This window comes from Protopterus annectens, chromosome 2.part1 (assembly GCF_019279795.1).
Source record: "Protopterus annectens isolate FY-2018-M chromosome 2.part1, PAN1.0, whole genome shotgun sequence".
Taxonomy (NCBI): domain Eukaryota; kingdom Metazoa; phylum Chordata; order Ceratodontiformes; family Protopteridae; genus Protopterus; species Protopterus annectens.
In genome coordinates, this window is record NC_056729.1 from 550086422 (window position 1) to 550107935 (window position 21514).

Genomic DNA, 21514 nt, shown 5'->3' on the forward strand with positions numbered 1-21514 from the left:
TGTCAACAAAGCAGAGATCTTCTGGGGTGTTTTGAAAATGTGGACTGTACAGAAAGAGTGTTGGTAATGTGTTCCCAGATTGTGCATCATTTGCCAAAACATAAATAGCCATTGTACTTCTGTCCTAAATGCTTTGAAACTTTAAAAAATTATAATAATTTATAATATTTATATATTTAAATATAAATAATATTTATCATTTATAATTGTAATTGAAATAAATAGATAAATGCATGATCTGGATAATGTAATCGATGTAAGCAATCATTTAAAACTATAACAAGTGTCTGTGTTAGACTTTATACATGTCCAGAGCATTTGGATCAGTTTTCTGATATTCTGTGCTTCTGAATTACTTTGTACCAATTTTCAGGGCATGTGAAACATTTGGTTAAATACGTAAACATTTTACATTTTAAGAAATTTCTTCAAAATTTTAGTGTTTAGAGTTTTGACCAAATGCTGAAATAATTTGAACATTTGTCTAATCTTGTCTGTATAAATATTTACAATATATTAGTTGTGTGATTTGTTTAAAATGCTGGAGTCTTTGAAGTAGCTTCAGAAATACTCTGAATATTTAAAAAAATGATTAAATGCTCCTAGCATTTACCTAAATGTTCAGTTCACTGGAAGTATTGTCTAATTGAGCCTACATTTTCATATGAATGAGTTAAACATCAAACAATTTACACTAAATGCTCCGGTTTTGCTGCAAATATTGTACATTTGGAGTGATATAGAAATAACCCAAAGAGTCTTATAAATTATCAGAGCATTTGTTATAGTTTTCAAGTTTAGATATTAGTACAAATCTGAATGAGACACGTGAAGCATTTTCTAAACTCTGAGAAGCCTTGGGGTAGTTACCTGACTGCTTTGAATATATGGAGTGATGTGCAATTGTCCAAATCCCTTGTCTATATGTACAGATGAGTTGGAGATCTAAGCAGTTCTCTAAATATAACATAGAGCATGTGAATCTCTATCTATAAAATCAGAGCATTTGGAGCTGTTTCAAAAATGCTGTGAGCATTTGCAGCATTTGTTTTAATACTTCAGGTATTTAAAGCATTTGACTAACTGATATGAGACTTTGCATTAATACTGTTTAGAACATCTACATTATCTGTGTATGTGCTGTGAATATTTTGAGAGTGATCCAAGCATTAACAATAAATACTTAACTGAAACATGCTTTTGGAGTATTTATAGAACTGATATGAGTATTTACATAAATAGAACACAGCGGTTGTGAAAGTTAACCTGAAGGTTTAGACATGTATGGACTGGAGAATGATTTGCAAATCAGTTTAGTAACTGTAATAAAACATTTTCATCAAACATGAATGCTGTATGAAATCCTGGTTACTTGATGGCAATTATCTTTTACATTTTCTTTTACAGGAGTATTTTATGGAGATTATGAAGTACTAATTCAGTATCCTTTCATTAGTATACCATAATGTTTTCCTATGACTGCATACTTTGCAAATAACTTTTCAGGATTAGTTTGGCCAGCATTTTGGTTGTTTGTGGACCAGTTTATTCAAATACTTGCTCAGATATGTCAAAGTCTGTGCTGTCAAGTTATTTAACATCTTCTGCATTTTTGTTTTAATTTGCATGGCTAAGTTGGTCAAAAGCGAACATATTTTTCATGACTGAATATGTTATACAGGTCCTTCAGTGAAAAATGATTATGCCTGCTTTTTCAAAGATTATCAAACATATGCTCATTTCATTCTGATGTCATAACTACAAATGCTGTCTTGCTAAAGAAAGCTTATGAAGGTTACTAAGATTTGTAAGAATGGATTTTGTTGCATGTAGTGTTCTCCAATAGCTTTTAGATAAGTTTTTGTCTTTCTAAATATTCACAGATAATTTCACAGTATTACTTTAGTAGTGAGTGATGCTAGCATTCAAATTTGTTGGGTTTACAATTTAATTGTACTTTGTAGTTAGAACATCCTTGTTTATTTTTAGATTTGAGTGCATTTTTCTGGTAACTGAGTGTCTAGTTGTTGATGTGATTTTCTATCATTTTTGTTTTACTTTATTTTAAACATTTTCATTCTGATTTAAATAAATTCATTTTAGGAGTTGCTTTGTTTAGGTATAATCATGTTTATTTTATTATTTTTTATTTAATTTGTTTATTGGAGTAGTACACTAATCACAATAGACCATTTGTAGGCACAGCCCAGGTGAAGACATTCACAAAAAGTAAATAAATAAAACAGAACAAATTCACAAAATGTAGTAATCACAGAAGGCAGAGAATCCCACAGACAACTGAAACAATATGTAAATATTATTAGCAGCGGAAAAACAAATGTGGAATAATTTTAGTAGTAAATATGGGAGGGAAGCAGCAGGTGAGAACAGAAGGTTGAAGTTGATGATGTAACAATAGAAAATTACTTGCAGTCAGATTTTGAATGGAAGTTTCTTTGAGCTGTACTATGACAGTCGGGAAAGAAGAGTTTAGGTGAAGGGGAAGGGATTGCCAGACATTTTGTGCAACAATGGAGAAGGAGCAGTCCGTGCTGTGCAGTTTGGTTTTCTGGGGTCAGGAATGAGGGAGTTAATTGGGACAGCTTGCAGAGGTTGTAGGGGGTAGTTTTATTATGGAGTTTGGCAGCAAGAGGCAACAAGGCACCTCTTTGAGGTAGTTTGAAAATAAGTGGAGTAGCTTGACCTTTTAGGTGACTGGGAGCCATCTGGCTTTGGAGAGAGTGGTGCAGTGGTCTTCCTTTAAAGGGGGGCACTAGAATTGAATTGTCAGAGTTTCTTTTCAGTAGACTGTAGACTGGATGAGTTTTTATTTGAGACTGTGGCTATGATGTATGCCTGTATTTAAGTTGAACAAGGGAGACTCCTTTGCCTGTTGCAGCTCTAGCTGGTCTGAAAAGAAAGGGAGATATTTTCTAGAACCAGAATAAAAGAAAATTGATTTTTTCCTGGTGTTTTCAATGTGGTTATGGAACTTGAACAATGGATCTAGCTATAAACCCAAGTATTTAAAAAACATGTCTGCTTCTTTGGGGTACCAATGAGATATGCATGTTGAGATTTTTATTTTTTTCAGTTTTTGTGAGGTTCCAAATATACACTTTGTTTAGGAAGGGTTTAGGAGTAGTTAATGGTTGTTTGATTAATAATTAAGAGAATGGAGTTCAGACTAAAGCTGGGTTAGAATACTTGAATGTGAGAGACTAGATCAAAGGATAACATGTCATCTGCATAAAGAGTGATAGGAAGGTTAAGGAGGTTAGAAGGTAACTTGTTAATAAAAATTGGAAACATCAGTGGCACAAGTATGCAGCTCTGGTGGGGGACGGGGTCTCCTTTTGAAGGGATGCTGGAGATGACAGAGATGAGCTGATATTGATTCTGAAATACCTACTTGTTAAGAAATCTCTGAACCAAGTGACAGTGCTGGAGCTTGTGGGATCTAAGGGCACATTTTGTGTGCAGTGCGAAATGTTGTCTTTTTTCAATGTTACAGTGATTAGGGCTGAGCTACATTGCTTAGTTACATGGAGACAATACTGATCAATGGCTGATGAAAAAGAAATATTATTGATAAATGTGTTAAATGTTTGATGATATGCATAGAATAATGATAAATGGAATGCATTTATATAATTTTAGCACATCCTTTACCCATGCAAATTGATAGATTTTGTGTGTGTGTGTGTGTGTGTGTGTGTGTGTGTGTGTGTGTGTGTGTGTGTGTGTGTGTGTGTGTGTGTTCCCAGTATATGGAGATTTGTATGTGATACATGATGCATCTTTTAGTTAGTTTAGGGAAGGACTTATATGCTGACAAAATTACAGCTAACGAACATTTTAGAAGCACAGTGCAAGTTCTGTCACTGTGTCACATATCATGCAAAATACAAGCCAGATCTTCATGTACTGCATTTACGCATTTCTCTTTTTTTACATATATTAATGCAGTATTTCTGACTGTCTTCTGTGGGCTACATTAGTTCCTTAAATAGGGATTAGACAGTTTATGTATGTTTTCCTTATTTTTTAATGAATGAGAGAACTGTGGTTGGCTTTGTACTATTTTTTTGTAATGCCAGTTCATTTTTTGATGTGGTTTACTACTGCATTGAGGAATATGCTTGGATTTCTTAGCTTTATACTTTAGCTATATTGCATCTGCTTTGTTTTTAGTTAGTCATGTGTCCATTTTGCTGGCAATGCCATTTTCTAACTTGCTGCTTACAATGAATGTTTATTTTAATGCTTTTGTTTTTAATTCAACATTTTCAATAAAAACAATTTCTAGAGACTGATTTGGGTGGGCAATGCTACATTTTGAGGGATGTTTCTATGTTTTTGAGTATGCGGTGTTGTGATGCCTGTGCACTGGCCCAGCAATCAAGTAGCTTCAATCCTCACCACTAACACCAGTGAGGGGCATCCATATTGGGAAAGGATAATAAATACACACAGTAAAGTACAATTTCACTTAAGAGCACACAGAGATCACAGTCAGTCTGGGGCTGGTTTCTCCCTTTCTCTCCAGGTCCTCAATAAGACTCCCCACTGGCACAACTATAGGGTCCAGATCTCAGCCTAGTGGGCAAGCTAAAACCTCCAGCACCCTCTCTGTCTAACCAGTGCTTTATGTCCCTGCCCAAGTAACTGACATGCACACACTTTGAGATAAGAGTTTATACAACCTCACGGACACTCCTGGGGAAGGCTGGCACAGGTTCTCGAGTTGTGCCCTTTTCTGCCCAGTCTAAAAGGTAGTACCAGCTGCCACCACCCACTAATATTTATCAGCTACTCAAAGGCCCTTAAAAGGGTGTCCAATTATTGCTGTGCAATATTATTATCCAAATGGTGTGACCTAACAGTCAAGACTTATTTGGAGTGACTTGGTACAGCATCACTATATGCATGCAATGTATTCTTAGATCTTAAATTATCCCTACACAAAACAGCCACAGTTGAAAGGTCTAAAAATATTTAATAATAAATAATAAAACACAAGACAATACTTCTTACTATACAGTGCTATTCAAGAGTTCAGAGATCACAGAAAAATACTTAAAATAATACCGTAGAAAAGTTCTGACATCAACACAGGCAAAACACTTACCCCGGGATTCATAAAGCTTGCGCCAGGCGCAGGCATAGCGTAGGCATTATAACGCCAAATATGGCCATCGAGCAATTCAGGTATGATCCAATTCCATGTGCACTACCGGCATACACCAGAACTGCGCAGCCCCCAGCGTAGGTATGTTAATCACCCCATGTGCAGTGTCGCACCATGCAAATGAAGGCATATAGTGATTCATGAAGTGGTGCAGGCGTAGCGTAAGCCCACGGAAATATAAACCAAAACACACGGTTTACATTTTCCCAAACAGAACATCGGAGCTATGGAAGAGGGCCAGACCCAGGTATCACAATGTTAACATATGCCAATGGCGAAATACACAGCCAATGGCATAAGAAAAGATGCACAACACGTAAATAACAACATTTAATGTCATGTCCACAGTAACGCACAGCACAACCACAGGGCATGTGTGCGGAAGCTATAACATAAAGAAATTATATAAAAATGTCATAAAATCGCAACGTAATAGAAATCAGGTTTACAGCATAATACACAATGGTAGGCATGGAACACCACAACCAAGGTGCAAGGGTTGCTAAGGGCCTGCGATAGTGTTCGGCGCGGTAACTATGAATTAGTAGTCAATGCCATGCAAATGAGGCAGATAATACTGAATCGCAAATGTCCTGCCGGATGAAGGTTGTACCATACAGCGCAGCGGTATAACACCGAGGAGTGGCTCAGAGGAGATACATGACATCAGCAGAGGGGTGTGCCACCGTAGCAGTAAGCACATTGGAGCAATGCAAATCTGGCCTGTCCGTTGCTAAGCAAAGCTGCAGGACAGGGGTGGGGAGGAATCATTTAGCTGAGAGCACACATGGTGCCCAAAAGCGCATGTGTACGAGGATGAAAATGTGCCCAAAACCCAGTAATCGGACGCACGTGCCGCAAACAATAGCAGAAACAGGAAGGTCAGGGGAAGAAAAGAAGGAAATGTGGAAGTAGTGTAATAGGAGTACTAATGAGCAATCAACAGCAATCAACCCACGAAGGCCAATCGACGGCAGCTGACAAGTCTGCTTGCAGAAACCTGCAAAACAGGATAGGGGAGGCATTGGAATGCAAAGAAAGGAGGAGAGGTATTGGATTGCAAAGAAAGGAGACCTGACACAGCAGAGCAAAGCAAACAGCAGACCGGCAGTAGCACACATAATGTAAGATACGCCAGGTCCAGGAAAGTACAAATGAAAGTAGGCTGCAGGATGCACACCAGAAAATGGTAGGTACATTGTGCAGAAATGTAAAGGGAAGGTCAAGAGGTAATCCACGGCAGGCAAATGTAATTCAACACCAAAGGCACCACAATAGTAGTTCCGGCAGTAAAACACATAAGATAACCTGTAGCTACGATCGTACATACACACCCTATGACATCATCGGTGTTCACAGCACAATAGTATAAAGTGTGAAAGCACCCAACACACACCTGTGTATTCCCAAACACCGTACCATAGGTGTAAACACATGGGAAACTTTTAAAATGTACATGTTGGGAGCTGCCATAGCTGTGATTCATCAGCATGTGTTAGAGACTGCGGTGTTGTGGAGGATGATGCCGACAACCACCGCAGGCCTCGGAGAAGGAGAGTGTTCAGACCAAGGGTAACCTACCAGGGGCTACATGACCTGGAGATAGTAGAGCGTTACAGGGTGGACAGGGACATCTTACTGCAAATAGTGGTGCTGTGCCAGCCACGCCTGAGAACCAGAAACAACAGAGGGGAACCCATCCCAGTGGACACGAAGGTATGTGTAAGCCTGCGAATACTGGCCACAGGTACCTTTCAAAGGCCAGCTGGAGATATAATGGGTATCTCACAGGCATCAGCATCCAGGGTACTACACCAGTTCCTGGATGCCATGTTACCACATGCCAATGAGCAGATATACTTCCCCAGAACTCAGGAGGAGTTGGCCAGCAATATGCACCACTTCCACCATGTGGCACAATACCCGGAGGTACTGGGTGCGATAGACTGCACGCACATACAAATCAAGTCACCACCCGGTGAGCAGGGTAGGCGCTACATAAACCGCAAGGGATTCCACTCCATCAACTGCCAGGTCATGTGCAATGTCCAAGGCATTATCATGGATGTGTGTGCTGGCAGCCCTGGAAGCTACCATGACTTTCATATCTGGCATGCCTCACAGCTGTATCAGGTATTTGTCAGGGGGGACATCCCAAATGGCCATCTCATGGGGGATGCTGGCTATGCACTGGAGCCGTGGATGATGACTCCCATCAAAAATGCACACACACCCATGCAAGAATGCCATAATGAGGCACACGCACAAACCAGAATCATCATAGAGCGTGTGTTCGGGATGCTGAAATCACGGTTCCGGTGCTTGGATACATCTGGTGGAGCCTTGCAGTACTCTCCAGGCACGTGTGCCCACATCGTCATAGTATGTGCCATGCTACATAATATGATCCTGCGGAAGCAGCTGCAGCAGGGACAAAATGGTGAAGGCCCTCATAGCCCACCGCAATTGCCAAGGCCATTACAGGCACAGAGGGATTCAGACCATGAACACACTGTGCCAGCCCCAGTAGGCAGATGGAGGCGTGCCCAATACGCCTACGCCTTGGCAAAGAGGGAACGTATAGCACATACTCTGACAGTGTAGGCCCCTACGGACTGACACCTCTCCACCTGCCCACACAGTAAAATGGATGGCACACAAACATGACCACCTGTAAATTGTAATGTATAGGTGGCCCAATGTGTGACTCCTACATAGGCAGCCCTCAAACATTGTAAACACAACAGCCAGTGGAACACGGAATGCCAACACCTGAACAGTACATGAGCCTTACAGCATATGGTGGTGCTGTGTGCCTGTCACATTCCCCGCCAGATATATATATATATATATATATATATATATATATATATATACACATATGCATATATATAATACAGATAGAAAGGGCAATAGAGGGATATATGGAGATATAGCTAGATTCAGCGATATCTGCAAATATAATAGATAGTTCAACGACATTCATAACATCTTGGAGGTACAAATAAATAGGATACCGCCAACCATGGAATGTGTAACATACCGACATGCGTAACCACGAGGCTGAAAGACTGATAGAACACAGTACCGGAACAGTACATCCGCGAGTAATAGTATGATGATATGAAGGGACAGTTAGTCACCGCTGCCGGTGTCGCGGTCCACGTAGGTACTGTGTTCAACTGTGTCTGTGAGTGCCGTAGTCTGTGTAAGTGTGCGTTGAGGGTGCCGTGTGCATTTCTGTGTGACTGTAATGTGTGTGTGTGTCTGCAACATGTGTTTGTTAGTGCCAAGTCAGAGGCAGATCAGTACGGTAGGTGTGGGTATAGCTAGCCATAGGCATACGGTTACTACCTGTCCCACAGTAGGAGGGACAGCCCCACCCTGGGCAGGTGTGTCATGACATAAAACAGTACAAAGGGCAAATGTCCGAGATGGTAGGACATAAATATGTCCCATATATAATGTAACAGTCGTATTTAATAGTTATGCCTGTATGTAAGAAACGTAAATGTTACATGCAATATGATAAGTAGCCAAAGTCACACAACAATAGGTATGTAGTGAGGATAAAAGTATGTGCTAACCTGTGTACTGACCGTGGCTACGTGTTGGCCTGTAAACACCGCTTTGTGTCCTGCAAGTGTCCAACAATGACCATATGAAAAGGTGGCAACCCACGGCAAACAGGCTCTTTTAACAACACATCCACAATGACTGCAAATATCTGGGACAGAAATACAAGGGATAGCTGTCACTTACACATATCCCTTGATATATCGCTGCAATTACGGAGGTATACAAGTAGCAAGCTCACCTGCAGACAATATAGAAACCAATTAACAACGGACCAACGTACAATCCCGTAACATAAGTCTACTAACTGTTAGCTCTCTAATTAGGGACGGAGCCCACACACATATATACAGATTATGTAGAAATGCAAGGCCCACAGACCTGTATATGTTACGTACACCCACCGACATCCCCCACACTAGAAACTAAAGCAATACAGACTGTAATAGCAGCACAAACATCCAGTCAGTCAATTACATCTGCAGAACCCTCAACATACCATGTGAGAGACACAATTAAAGGCGTCATGCAAAATTGCAGGCGTTGTATAATGGAACAAACAGCCATGTTACAGGTTTTGTTTGCAAAACTCTGTTATCAGACGTTGGGATGACAGGTACACCTACATGTTGAACCAAATACTCTACCTGTCACACACAATCCACGGGGGACATGAATCCAAACTATACTTGTCTCCATGCATAGCAGTTGCAGTTACACATAACAAAACACAATACAGACCGTCTCCCCGAAGGTAGGGCAAATAGGCAACGCCCAAGTGGAGAATCCAATTATACCCCACTGTCGCCGCGTAATTGGCGAATGGAGTAGCTGCACAGCTGATATGCAAGTAATTAGTCACTCAGGAACACCAATTGGTGGGATGAATCCACATGTTACAGGTATCGACGTATATAAGGATGACTTGCCAGACATTCAAACCTTATGCTCATACCGAATACCAGTTGAAACACTGTGAGAGAGATAGAAACGAAACGCCGTAATGACAACAAGGTATGTAGAACGCCCGATATGTAAGGTTATGTATAGCATGATCTGTATTAATTAGTTTTACTGTATGTATAGCCTGGTTTGCATTAATTAAACGTGTCCGCAATGCATAAAGTGGGAAAAGGTATTTATGTAGTGATGTCTTGCTGAGCATACTAACACTTGTAGAAACTGTGCGTCCAGCAGTGGGACACAAGGTACACAGCACAGACACCACAAGGGATGCTACATGAGGGCGTTAAACAGAACAATTCCATACAACCCGCCGTCAGTGGTAGGGTATGTCCAACAAGGACGTGCCATAGCAGGGGATAGTATATGTTGATAAACTGTCACAGCACGCATGTGTATGGGCATATAACGTTAATGACATATGTAAGGTGGTCCCGCTGTGCAAGTATGCTTTGCATTATGGGATACTATTTGAAATATGTATAATGTATAGTATTATAGGTAGATATGACAGATATTCTACACAGCATAACAGGCATATCATGCATACCACAGGTATCGTCTATTGGTATGTACAATAACAGGATACATATGGCCTGTAGGTATGGGACATAGTAATAGCATGATAGCTAATCTAAATGGAAGGGCTACCAAGTAACCATGCACAAAGGACATGTAATAGCTTCACAGGTGCATAGTGGGGTACTATGCAGTCTGGCAAGTCCATGTGTAAGCACAACTACAGTGTTTACACTAGTGGCACCTCTCTAGGGTAGTGTCCTGTGAACAGCAGAGCCAGGTGTCACCTGCACCTCTGCACAGTACAGCCACTGCAGTGATCCCAGGCCTACATGTGTCACCCAACCACCAAGGGAGGTATCACATGAACAGTGCTACTGAGTGTCCCTGCGTGATGTACATAGGACTTATGTTCCAAAGCATGGTGAGTGTCCGGTTTGGGAATGTAACCCACAAGCACATCCCACTCATTGTGGCATTTGTGCACATATCCCTGAGCATGTTGCTCACAGTGGCCTCTGCTTATGTCGCGTATGAGGAGTATATCCATTAATAATGTTGTGGACATGGGCTCTGTCTGATCAGCAGAGGTTACCCCTGAGTATGTAGTATGCAAATGTGTACATATGTGGTGTCCGTAGTGCAGCCGCACATTTAAACTGTCGGAGCTCAGTAAATGTCATGGCGTGTTAATGTTGTGGCATGCAAAGCTGTAGCTGTTGTGTAAGGTACACCCTAAATGGGGTGGTGTACCCTTGAATGTGTGTAGATGTCTTGAGTTCAGAGGTACAATGGGTGCCTATGTACCAGCTACACACCCAGTACAGATAGGTGTGGCCACGTAGAAGGATATCCATGCCACAGTGGCAATACGGTAACCACAGGAGTGGGTGCGACATATGTGTGTACTGCAAACATGTACACTGTGATATGTATGTAGGGGACTACCATCCATGTGATAGTCAGTGGGTGAATGGTGTAATGCAAAGGTGATGTGCATGCACCTTGTGTCATGCAGCTTGATGCCATGATAGTCATATTATGTATCTGTCACAGCGACACCTGTATGGTTAGAGTCAGTATCAGCTGGTGGAGCAATCATGGCACTTGGTATGCAAGGGTTTGAAAGCTAGGCAGGGAAAGTCCCCTGTGCTAGCCTGTTCCACAAGGAAGCATATACTGAACATGAGGGGCCCTATGACTGAGGACCGTGGTATGCCAAATGTACCTGACATGTAGTAGGTACTATGGTATGCTGGCCTCACTGTGTGTCCTGTCCATGAGCCACATAGCATAACATTCTAAGACGCAAGGTACGATGTGCAGGTGGATGTGTATGTTGTCAATACCAGAATGGGGAATGGTGCTGAAAGGCAATGAGAGGACAATGTAGGATGTGTGGACTCCCGTACCATCAGCAACTGCCCTGGTAACTGTATGAAAGGAGTCCACCATGTGTAGGCGCCATGCTCTGGCCCTAACAAGCCCAACCCAGGTGGCAACAAAGGACGGGAGCCCAACAATGTCTCTGTGAATGACGTCCTTGATGATGTGCCCCATAGCCATGCAGAACAGTCCAGTCAGGTGTGTAGGACTATAGTCCCACTCGTGCAATGTGGTGCCACCTGTGTGTAGTGGGATAAATGCTGCTGTGTGCCATTCAGGGGCTACAGTGTCTGAAACAAGGCTATTACTGAATATGGTGGCCTAGTGGGGAGACATGTAATTCAGAGGTTGGTGGACATCACAGCCTGGGACGTTGGAAGGTGACATGGGGCCAGTGTCCCAGGACATATAGAGTGTAGGTCAGTACTGTGTAGATGTGACCACAGGGACACCACAATGTTCATGTATGGATTGCGGCCCTGTAGTGAGTGAGAGGGTGTAATGTCAGCATTGAATCCATCCTCCAGCATGTTGCCAACAACACCTGGGTCTGCAATGTTCCTGAGTGACTGTTGTATGTGACAGCAGATGTGGGTGTTGCCATCGACTACTGACATACCACCATGATGCCTGGTGGTACACCCCGGAATGTGTGGCAGTCATGTTTACATAGCTAGTCTTGGAGTATGTGATGAGGGACCCTGTGGCCCCACCACGGCTGACCAGTGAGCCACCCCACACATGGGAATGTACACCACTGTGCAACAGCCTACACCTGTTGTTGTACATCATATGTCCATGGAACATGACCACCAGAGTGGCGTCTGTTATCTGGTGTGTACCATCATGGCTCTGTGTGGAATAGCATGATCCATGCAGTTGTGTACATGCTAATGAAGTGCACTGGGGTATGTGTCAGCATTTGTATGTGCATCGTCCATCTGCACGGGTGTCATGATGTTAACAACCGCTGTCAGTAGACGTCTGTAGTAGGTATTGTAGTACTCATGTACAGTGTATGCTGTGATGGGTGTGTTGCCGGGATGTGGCTAACAAGGTCGATTAGCATATGTTCGGAATCCACCAATGAGGGGATATCCCCAGGTGTGTAACACCAGTCACATGGTGGTAGTGTTCATGCCAAGGGTAATGTAGGTCTTGGAGGTGGTGTGTATGGGTTGATCCAGCAGAGCGGAGGGTATGACTCATGGATGTGTCGGTACATGAGTGGCTATCCCAGTGAAGTGTGAGGTAGTGTCAGTCACACATCAGTAGTAGCTGTCTGAGGCCCACTGTCCACTATACCAACATAGAAGGTATGTTACCCGTGGGGTATGATGTTGCTTGTTACAATGTGTATAGCGGTCCCGGACACAGTTAGTTGCATGTGGAGCACCTCTGATGCATTGTGCTAAGTAACTTGCCAGAATGTGTGCAAAACATAGTGGGATATGGGAACCCCTCAGCTGTGGGTGTGCCGGTCTAGGTATGTGCCTGAAAGGTATGGTCTGTCTATAACCTGTCATTGCAGGTGTGCTCTGCAGAGCCTAGAGGCAGGTCCCAGTCACTGCAGAGATGTTTGAGTGGTGCATTATAAGGTGTGCCTTGCCTGCGTCACAGAGGAAGATGCAAGCATTGTGTCACATGACCCCATGTCGTGCCTGCCAGTTACCGCCCTGCTGGTGACAGTTATTGGAAACTGTGCAAGACAGGCAGTATAGAAGCAGCAAGAGCCTTACATGTGAGCTGTACTCCCAGGGCTGACAGGTGCAAGTCATCTGTGCCACAGCATTGTGTTTGACCAGGACAGTCATAGCGGACAGATACCAGATGCCTGTGGAATGACAATAGGAGCATAGGCAACTGTTGAAGTGACAGAGTCGGTCATTGTACAGTGGTATCGTGTCCGGTCGAATGCAAAATGCTCCCCGGGGCTTGGCCCACATCCTCAGGGCTATAAGACTGGTGAGCTATTGCTTGTCCCTGCACACGTAGTCTGTGAAGTGGCATCACAGGGCAGTCACACTAACATGGAGAATGACAGTCATATCATACCTGGTGAGGTGTGGCATGGGTGCATAGGTTATGTTGCAGAAGCAGTTACCCGACAGCAAGATGTAAGCGACTAACACCTTGTGTAGCCTGCTGTGTGGAACTGCAGTGTGACTCCCTACAGAGTCATCTATGACTGGTGTGTTGTGAATGTTATAACTCACTATTGGCTGTATGTGATGGGCACACATGAGTCTGTGGGCTATAAGCTGGTGATGTTGTCTTCCATGATGGGGGCTTCCTCTGGTGCCTACAGTGAGTATGGAGACGTACTGCACAAGTTGTCCTCGTAGGTGTGGCCAGTGGTGTAGATCATGTGAGACTATGTGATGGGTGGGGTGTGTTGCGAATGTTACACATCCCCAAATGACTGCCAGGTGCAGTCAGGGTTGGTGACAGCATTACCCCCAGCCATAGCTGTCAACCTCCTGTCCCCAAACTGAGGAACATTAGCCCTCATACTGTGTGACAAATGGGCAAAACGTGGAACACTTACAACTGGCTTACTAACAGCTTCAACTAGGAAGGGCATATGATGGCTAAAAGAGGCTGGTTTTACGTATAAAAAAGATATTCTAATCAATTAATATGACTCCCATCTATTTAGCCATGGCTAGCAGGTAAACAATTTACAACAATGAATGTGTGACAGACCCTTCCAATGTGGAACCTTGAGGAACATGCACCTTTTAGAACCCCAAATGAGGTACGTTCCTCGTAATGAGGTACACCTGAGAGCTATGCCCCCAGCACGGCTGGAGAAGTGCATCCCCCACAGGCTGTAGTGCCATATGTTGGGAGGAGAGCATTGAATGTGTACATGAGACAATTGCTCTATTGCCACATGTACGACATATCCCTCATATAGACAGGCAGTAGCACTGGTACGTGACAGTTGGACATGCCTGTATATACAACCATGTCCCACAGGATATGTGCGTTACGTGTGTACAACAGCTGTTGTACCTTAAGCAAGCTGGGAAGTGTAGGACAGCCAGTGTACCTGTGGGAAATGGTGTGGAATGGGTGCTATAGTAATCAGTAGCTCATGACATGCTCACAAGTTCCGAACAAGTGCCTAGCATGACCATACAATACAGATAGGGTGTTGGATAATATCAACCCATAAGTGGTGATGACAGTCATTTAGGGTGGCACCGCACTGTAACCCTGCTGAGTATGGTGTGCATGTCCATGAACCATTAGCACTGTAGATGTTAGCAGTACAGATGTACAAAACAGCACGGATATTTGATTACAAATACCTTTGCATGTCACAGGAGTGTTCCACCAGTGGCCTGTTGACAGACTCACAACTACAAAAGGTGCAAGAGTGACATGTGCACAGCACACCAGTGCCAGCTACAGTAGAACAGGGTTAATGTGTTGTACCCCACCCTCATTGTAGCCCATACCACACAGACAAATGTTAGGCATCTGTGTATGTAAGGCTGTGAATGGCCATGACCTATCAGTATAGCTGTGTCAGTGTTGTGAACAACATACAAAATGGGCTGTGTGGGTGAGGTGTGTGACATATGTGCACAGTCTGATGGATGATACCAGCAGTGTCACCGCTAGGTGAACATCTCTGTACCCATAAACTACTACCTAGGCTGTGGTCAACATTATGGACACTGTGTAAGGGATGGTGCTGTGCAGTGCACCCCCTGACATGGTGATGTCTCCAGGCCCCTTAGGTAGTCATATGAGGTACCCATGTCATGTCAGGGTGCCATCCATGAGCACGGAGATCACTGGACAGGCATATACAGCACTGTGGTGACCAATATTGGATCACATACCACCTGTAAGGGGTAATGGCTATGCATGGATGTGCGATACCAGCCTTCACAATCCTCACCTCCACTATGCGGCATGCTGTCTACCTTGCAGAAGGACATTTGCTACACCATGATGATGGACATGCTACATGTCCATATCCTGATCTATAAGACATATGTCATGGACAGCCACCGTCCTAATACTAGGATCGCCACAGGCTGGACAGATCCCTGTGCCATATATGTGACATACTCCTGCCATACCATGCAACCCTGTCCATCAAAGCCGCACATGTCATCCCAATCATACATGGTGTGATGGCTGCATGGTAGATGTACTATCAACTGACTGGATCAGTAATGTGGCACTGATGCACCTTGCAGTGGCACAATGGCTGTCTGTTACAGCTTAGAAACCGTGCCTGCACATGCTATTGTTGATAACCATCCCTGCGAATGTCGTCTGACTAGCCATTGTCCCATGTCTATCACATGTGCAATACAGGCTATCCATGGCAGGATGTTGAACAGTTGTACAGTGCTGTGTAGATGTATATGGCAAAACACATGCATGTACAGGTGTCCATGCGTATGTGTGCATTGTCACTGCTCAAGTCCATTACGGCTGTGTCTGTGTTGATATGTGACATATACACAGCATCCAGGTCAACAGTAGTACCGTGGACACATCCAGGCATGTGCAGATAGGTAAGAACACAAGTGCAGGCAAATAGACATGCCCACAGCAAGACAGCATTTACATGGAGTATGAACACTGTAATGAGGTGACACACATATATGGTGATGATATCCAATGCATAATGGGTGTGACATGTGTGACACAAACACGTCAGTCGTGTCAGTGTCATGATGCTTTGCAAAGATAACTGTGCATATGTAGTAGATGTCATAGAAATGTATGTGCAGCAGTATCTCTGTACATCTCTGAAACTGTGACCTGTCACCATCATTATGTCTTACAGATAATGCCCCGTACACGCCTCCCAGCATACACCCGCCAGGAGGATGATGTCCTCATCCCACAGCTCCATGACAACTATGACTTGTTGTTCAGCCATGTGCCACAGCATGCCCAGCAGCGGGATGACCTGTGGCAGGATCTACGCAGGAGGGTGAACGATGTGGGTGGCCATAACCGCACCTACCAGCAGGTGCACAGACATTGCATGGACTTGATATGACATGCAAAACAGCATGCCACTGCAATCGCCAGGGAACAAGGTGGAACAGGTGGTGGGCCACCAACCCAGCCCCCACTCACACACACCGAAGAGCTACTGGCCAGTCTGGGGACACCCAGGGAACAGCATCCAGAAACACTAGCTGCCATTGTGGAGGTGGGTGTCTCCCAAGCAATGAGCCTGGAGTTGCCTGGTAAGTCAGTACTGCACATATGGCTATTATATCCCATGTAGTTGCATGTGTCACTGTACATTATGTAAAGTAACAACATATACAAGGTATGTGGACACACATGCTGCATACTACAGTATGCTATGTTGTGTATACACACATGTGCGTACTATATGCTATTACACAGGTGAATGTGTTCACATGCATAGTGCAACCTGTGGCTGTCATACAGTCATGGATAATGTTCATACTGGTGTGTCACCCCTATACAGGTACCTCTGGCATGCCGCACAGACATGAGTCTGTTGCAGGTAAGACTGTCATCAGTATCAGGCATGTTACAGTGTAGATCTATTTTCCATGTGGCCAGTTAACACTTGCACACCTGATGTTTGTTCCAGTCACGATATGCAGGTCGCACCACCCTTCATTCACACAGGCCACCCATGTGCAATATATACAAATGTAATGATACACTGACTTGAAACCACAGTACTTGTCATTGCGACATGTGTGGTCAACTGTGCATACAATGGTGGAGGTTTTCTACAATGGAGGCATATGTAGTATGCATTGGAACAACATGTGTGGTACGCACACAGTACCACACAGTGAGCTGTGATATGGGCAGCCCACAGGTGTCACCATTGTGTCATATGCCCCTGCATTGGGTGCACACATTGTGATGTGCCACCTGACATGTCCCAGACATGTAGTGTTCTGTCTGCAATATTGTCACACTATTGCATGACCTATACCCCACATACCAAACATACAACCCGCTGTCTGCATAGCCCTGTGGATTGTGACATATCTGACATCTATGGATGTATGTCATATGGGACAACACAGACATGTGGAAAAGATGCCCATCACACACAATTGGCCAACACATGTGCACACATGGCCATGGGGGATGGCCAGAGACATGTAGCCACACAGTACTTGGGATGTGTATACACCCTGTTGCACATTGTCCACACATGGTCCAATTATAGCCTTAGTTGACCGATTATACAGTTGATGTGGTACACTGGACAACCTAAAAGCCTGTGCACAGCTACTGGAGGTGTCACTGAAGTCTACCATGTATGATCTGTTGAACATCACGACTGTGTTGCATTTATGGCTATGCAATGTGTACATATTATGCATTCTACAGCAACATAGATGCCTCATGTTGCCATGCAATGGCACAGTGTCTGTACTTCACACTGTATAGCAATGTAGATGGCTCACACTACCCTCCTATGCTCATGCACATTTGCTAAACATGCATTCTATCTGTAGGGCATACACACAACACTGCAATGTGAAGCCCATTATGATGCTGTACATGTGTCAGGACACCACTGTGTCAAACATGTATGCATGTTAATGCACATGTCAGCAGATTACATGTCAAGGTCACGTCAGCCATGTGTACTGTTATCCTGTTCTGGGCCATATGGTGTATCACGGGGATGCATGCATACTACCATGATTGTGTGAACTGCATGGCTACTGATATGACACCTGCTTGCTGTAGTTTGCACCCCAGGGAGGTATGCTTACTAACACTATTAATGTCTGAGCTGCATGCCCTCTGCTGTATCGCAGGCATGCTGCATGCCATCTGACAAATCACATGCATGGTGTGTCTGTGTGTGTCTGTGTTTGTGTGTGTGTGTGTGTGTGTGTGTGTGTGTGTGTGTGTGTGTCTGTGTGTGTGTGTCTGTGTGTGTGTGTGTGTCTGTGTGTGTGTGTGTGTGTGTGTGTGTGTGTGTGTGTGTGTGTGTGTGTGTGTGTGTGTATGTGTGTGTGTCTGTGTGTGTGTTTGTGTGTGTGTGTGTCTGTGTTTGTGTGTGTGTGTGTCTGTGTCTGTGTGTGTGTGTCTGTGTTTGTGTGTGTGCGTGTGTGTCTGTGTCTATTGTACTTTACAGTATTTCTTTGCATTCACAGGTGTTGTAGGTGCGTTACCCTCCTGCGGTCCATCTGATGTTAGTGCCCCACAGATACTAGCGGTGATGAACATATGCATGAGGTACAGGCAGGGTTGTCAGGGGCTGAATCTGTGCCAATGGTTACCATCCCAGCTATGTCCCCCTCTTCCCTGCACACAGTTCTGCTGCCAACACATACCGCATCACCAGTGGCCATAGAGGAAGGACAGTCAGCGTCTGTTAGCGTGGAACAGGAATGTGTGGTGGCTACAGAAGGTGTGTCTACACACCATGGTGTCAGTGTAATGACTGCAGATGTGCCACACAGGCATGTGGCCAGTGCTGCTCGTAGGAGGACCTCTGGCAGACATGCACCTGCAGGACAGAGCGCAGCAGCTGGTATCACCAGACGCATGTTCCAGACTGTAATGGCGGCACAGGCACGTGCTGAACGGCAGATCAGAGAAGGGCAGAGGCTGCAGAGGGCTGCTATCCATACCCTAAATGACAACATCCAGGCATTGGCAAATGCTCAACAGCAGATTGCTAATGTTCTGGATAGGCGATTAGGTGAAATGGTCGGAATCCTTGACCGAGGCATGGCAATCCGCGAGCGGGAGCTGTCTGTGCTGGAACACCTGGTAGGAGTGAGGCATAGGCCATGTGGACGTAGGCCAGCAACACCACCTAGTGTAGGTCGACGTGAGCATGCCACCTCACATGCCCACTCCCATAGTGCCGGTAGCAGTAGCAGTGCAGCTGGTGCTGCGCTGTCAACACCAGGACACAGCAGGCCACGTGGACGTGGCCCTGGATGGTCTCAACGGGGACACGGTTCCAGCGGACATGTGTCGTCAGACAGTAGCCACTCTGTACCTCCACCTGGTAGTGCCTGTGCAACCCCAGGCAGGCACAGGTCACGTGGCCGTGGACGGACACAGTGAGCTGTACAACCTGCTCTGTACAATCTGGGGCTGTCAATTATACCCCGTGTAGGCCTCACAAATGGCAGAACTGTGTACACACATACACGCACACAGCAAACACAACTGTAGGGCTCCACAACATCCACATGCATTCTGCACAGACATGTCCAGTCAACTCACCGGCCCTTACACACACACATGATGTTATCCATTGGTGCAGCCTATGCCCCTGGCAAACATATCACCCTGTGCATATGATGAAGCCTGTGCTGCATCCCTGTCATCCACACCATCGGTGCAGGGTTATGCACAAATATTCTGATACACAGGGTGAACAGCATAGTGAGAGGTGTATGTAATATTACCTGTGTATACATAGTGAGGGATGTGTATGTTGCAGTGGTTGTGTGTGAATACTGAGAGATGTGTATGTGACATAGGTTGTGTACTGTCGACATGCACCAGTCATACCATGTAGTGCAGGTGCAGCATGCATTGTGATGTGTTCACGGTATGTGTCTCGGTTACATCTGCAGCACCATGTTGGTTATGATACCCTGGTTCCCTCCAATGGTGTACTTGCATGTGCCTACAGGTAGCAGTGTTTGCAGTCCCCCACGTGTAACTGTGGATTACTCACAGGCATGTCTGGCAATATCAGCATGCTACATGTACCCTCAACCTGACTGTTGGACACACCAACATGACACAGATGTCCGCACATATACTGCACCTGATGCATGTGGTCGGTGCCACAGGCTACACTGGACAGAGACATGACATACATAGCAGGACACATTACAGGTATGGTGACATGGTGCAGGGGTTGTACACAGCGGCCTGGCCAATGATGATGTGAGGTGTCACTTGGTAGCTGGAGGCCACACTGTGCAGCAGTAGGACCCTGTAACAGTACGGGAACATGGCCGCATTCACGGGGTGTACACCACTATAACGCACACCCCATAGTGTGCAGGTGGGGACCCTTGCCTATGTGGTCATCACCCTTACAGTACTATGCACCCACACGATGTGTCACAGAGAAGGGACATGCACAGGTAGCCAGTATGGCTGGGACCTATGGCATCAACAGGGTTGTGCAATGCATCACCATTACGGGTTAGTCACCATGTGGGGTTAGTGATCATTTCCCACTGTATATTAGCATACACCCTCACACCAAGCACCAGACATACATACAGACACACACACACTGTGGTGACCACACATGTGTATACGGACAGCCGACGTGTGTGATGCACCACACCGGCCGACGTCATGCTTCCCACACTGACGTATGTACAGATCTCTACAATGGTGTACAGGGATGTGTAGCAACTGGGACATATTCCCCACGATATGTGGCATCCCTGGTCACACATTCGGACACACATGGCAGTGCTGGGAATGATACGCCTGCCATATGATGACACATTTGATAGACATGCAGCGGTATTGATTGCATTATGTGTACCAACGCTATATTTGGCAAATGTGCTGCTATATGCACACAGGAGGTTGTAGGTGTTACAGGTGCCATGTGACATATAGTTGTTAACACCTGACCGCTGTGTATGCATTATGTCAGCACCGTCACGTAACAGCGACATAGCGTACTGTTTGCACATGGCATGATAGGATGGTGTGTGACACAACTGTGAGCCACCCCCTGCACACATACATCTAGATAGGTGATTCACCACGTTATGTACACACATCCCTCCATACGTGCTGTTTGTATGTCACCGTATACAGGTGTCAATGATGGGTCTGCATTGCATCTGCATGTAGTAGGTAGGTGCAACTATGTTACGGACATCG

The 21514-nt window shown here is 44.8% G+C and overlaps 1 long non-coding RNA gene across 1 annotated transcript in view; it reads right to left on the reverse strand.

Moving 5' to 3' along the window:
- Positions 1-21514, reverse strand: part of LOC122794140 — a 104313-nt gene that overhangs the window by 49394 nt on the left and 33405 nt on the right. The window lies entirely within an intron of this gene.